The sequence below is a fragment of the Nannospalax galili genome, unplaced genomic scaffold (genome assembly GCF_000622305.1).
Source record: "Nannospalax galili isolate Female #2095 unplaced genomic scaffold, S.galili_v1.0 scaffold251, whole genome shotgun sequence".
NCBI classification, from domain to species: Eukaryota; Metazoa; Chordata; class Mammalia; order Rodentia; family Spalacidae; genus Nannospalax; species Nannospalax galili.
In genome coordinates, this window is record NW_008329576.1 from 2,033,683 (window position 1) to 2,037,470 (window position 3,788).

Sequence of the window (3,788 nt, forward strand, 5' to 3'; positions counted from 1 at the left end):
TGGTGGCTGATAGGAGAGCAGATAGTAAATACACAGAATATGCCAGGGAGGTAGTGCTTTGAAAAAAGGCTAAACCAGACAGAATGTGACATTTTTTCTTTATAATGGTGCGACTAAAGATGATGTTTCTGAGGAGGCCACGTTTAAAAGGCAATAAAAACACGTGGGAGAGCTTCTTGGGTTTCTGGGGAAGAGTGATCAGGCAGAAAGAGCAGCTACCAAACACCCTGGGCAGACACACCTGCTCAGTGTAAGGAACATCAAGGGGAAAGTGAGCACGGAAAAGATGGATGGTGTGTTTGGTATTTTCTGTTATTGTGATAAAATGCCATGACCAAGGCAACGTATGAAGGAAGAGTGCATTCGGGCTTACGGTTCCAGAGGGATGAGAGTCCATCGTGGTGGAGAGGCGGCAGAGATCGCGGGAGCAGAAAGCCGAGTGCTCACATCAAGTACGCGTGGGAAGCGGGAAGCAGAGATTGAGAGAGAGATGGGGGGAGAGGGAAGAAGAGAAGGAGGAAGGGAGAGGCAGAAGGCAAGGGTGAGGGAGAGAGAGAGAGAGAGAGAGAGAGAGAGAGAGAGAGAGAGAATCTGTGAAGACTGAAGAAACAGCATGGGGCAAGGCTATGAATTCCCAAAAGCCGGTGATGTGTTTTCTCCAGCAAGGCTGCACCTCCTTAGGGACTCCATGATCCTTCTTAAACTGTGCCACCAATTGGCCAAATGTTCAAATACTTGGAACCTATGGAGGACAATTCTCACTGAAACCACCACAGATGGGACTCCTAAGCATGGTGACAGGAACTTTATGAGGTGTGGGAATCACACGAAGTTTGCGAAGTGGGTTCTCCATATCTAAAGTCCAGGCAGTACAGGCTCCCATGATTCAAAACCACAGCAAAGATAACCAGGAGGAATAGAATCAGTGTCAGTTCTAGAACAGTGAGTTCTGGGATTAGACCCATGGCTTCCTATACCACGTACTGGATCCAAAAGCAGAAAGGGAACCTGACAGTTGTAACCCAACACATCTTCACTGAGGGGTGCAGTGGGATGATGGGCTGCTCATATTTACTTTTCCTCTTGTCCCATTGATTGAAGAACTATAGAAATCTCTTTTGAGAAGTAATATTCAACATTTTGGGTCACTTACTGTGTACCCCATTATTCAGCACAATCTACATGTCTATATCAGCTTGGTTTTCACAGGTACTCTTTAAAATAGGCAGTAGTATTGACCTTATGTTTTAGATGAGGTAACTAGAATCAAGGGAATTCAAAGACTTGCTCAGAATTTTCATTGGCCAAGATAGGGTTCAGACTCGACAACTTGGGTTAGCTCTTGCTCTGAATTACTATCTTACTGGTAAGTAGCAGGTGCTGTGGAAAACACACCATGTATGCATGAATCCCCACTTGGGACCAAGAGATTGACCACATGCATTCTTTTTTAAAAAATATTTTATTTATTATTATTTTTATTTTATGTGTATGTGTACTTTGCCTGCTTATAGGTAAGTGCACTGGTGTCATGCAGTGCCTGCGGAGGACAGAAGAGGCCGTAGAATCCCTTGGAGCTGGAGTTTCGGACAGTTGTTATCTGCCACGTGGGAGCTGGGAATCGAACCCGGGTCCTCTGCAAGAACAGCCAGTGCTCTTAACCACTGAGCCATCTCTCCAGCCCCATGCTGGCAGAAAGTCTTCCTGCATATATCAAATGAGAACGGAAGTAATTCATTTTAACACAGTGCAATTGAAAGTCATTTCTGGTAATTCCTTATTTTACATTTAAAGTGTCAAACTTTAGCTGCTGCAGAACTTTATTATTACCACCAGATGGTAGCACAAACCAATTTAACACAATGGCCAGTAGCCAGCCAACCAACCAACCAACCGAAGTCTCCCTCTGGAGCAATTCAGTTTTCCTTCCATGCTGATAAGAAGTGCTTGTGAATGGAACATTCTGCCCCGTAATCCCACAGGGAGAGTAAATGTTAAGAATTTTTCTTTCTCTTTTTCTAGCTATAGCCGCACAGATCTTTTTGTTAACTGCGGCAGAGTTTGGTGCGTCATTTCCCCTTTTAGCATCTCTAATAATTTAGGTGAAGTGATTTGGGTAGGACAGCTTCATCTGATCTTCCTAAAATGCAGACCTAGATCAACACATCACATTCTAATCTATAAATATATATTGTTCACCAATTTAAAAAAATTTGGTGAAACACATTCAACCTTGGGAGAATAAAATGTTTCATTAACTGTTTAAATAGAGTGCATTTAAAACATTACATTGTTATTTTGATCCATGGGGATTTGCTGAGGCCTGTCTTTTCCATTAAGGGCCATAGACAAACTTTAAAATTCTGGCTTTTCTCCTTTCCCTGTGTATTAGTTACTTTTCTACTGCTTTGATAAAACTCTGTGACCAAGGCAACTTAGAGAAGGAAGAATTCATTTGGGCTTATGGTTCCAGAGGGGTACGAGTCCATGTTGGCCGGGAGGCATGGCAGGAGGCTGGCAGAGCAGAAACCTGGGTGCCCATATCTTTGCTTCCTCCAGCTAGGCCACAGTCCTAGTGACCTGCTTCCTCCAGCTAGGCCACACCTCTTGGAGGTTTCCTGTCCTCAAACAGAGCCACCAACTGACCAAGTGCTCACATAGCCTATGCAGGACAGTTCTCATTCAAACCACCACATTCCTGGTTTCAGGAATCCTGACTCCTGGCACGGATGCCCCCAAGATCTCACACAACAATTCAAATCACTTGTGCTGCTCAATCTGTTTCTCCATTTCCTAAAAGGTCTTCACGGTATTTATGACAACGCCAAGAAGAAGGTTGTTATGCTAGAAAAATCTGAGCATTCTGCCTTGGTCAAGCCACCTCTCTCTGAGAATGTTCCTTGGGAAGTTGAATCTGCAAATGAGTCAAAACAGCAGAGCAGAAAGGGTCTGGGTGGTTTATATTCTTCTCCACATGTGACATGTGTTTCCTGTCTACTTTCTTGCCTTAACTGAGATCTGGTTCTGTCTTGAGGATGCTTATATTTGTGCGCCTCCCAAGGTCCCACATCCCACATTCCATGGATCTTTTTTTTTTTTTTTTTTTTTTTTTTTGATCTCAATTCCTTGGTTTTTTTTTTTTTTTTTTTTTTTTTTTTGTGAACAAAAGGGTTTATTTGGCTTACAATCACAGTTCATCAAGGGACTTCAAGCAGGAACCTGGAGCTCAAACCATGGAGGATAGCTGCTTACTGGCTTGCTCCCCTGGCCTGTGCTCAGCCTGCTTTCTTATATAATACAGGACCACCTGCTCAGGAGTGGCACTGCTCATAGTGGGATGGCCCTTCCCCATCTACTCAATAATCAAGAAAATGCCCCACAGACATAGCCACAGACCAATCCAATAGAGAAAATTCCTCAGCTGAGGTTCCCTCTAACCAGGTGTGTCAAGTTGACAACTACAGCTATCCAGCATAATTGATCCCTTGTCAACTTGGTCCACAAACACCTTATTAAACTAAAACCTTTCCATTTTTGTCCTCAGTATGATGTTAATATCACAACATAAAACAGTACAACTTTGAAAGTTCCAGTCCAAAAAATTCAAACACTTTAAAGTTCAAAGTCTCTTTTAAAGTCTTTTAACTGTGGGCTCCTGTAAAATCCAAAACAAGTTAAGGACTGTCATATTTCAAAAGGGAAGAATCAGAATCACTTAAGCAAAATCAAAATCCAGCAAAGAAGCTCAAGACTGGACATCTGGGATTCATTCTCAATCTTCTAGGCTC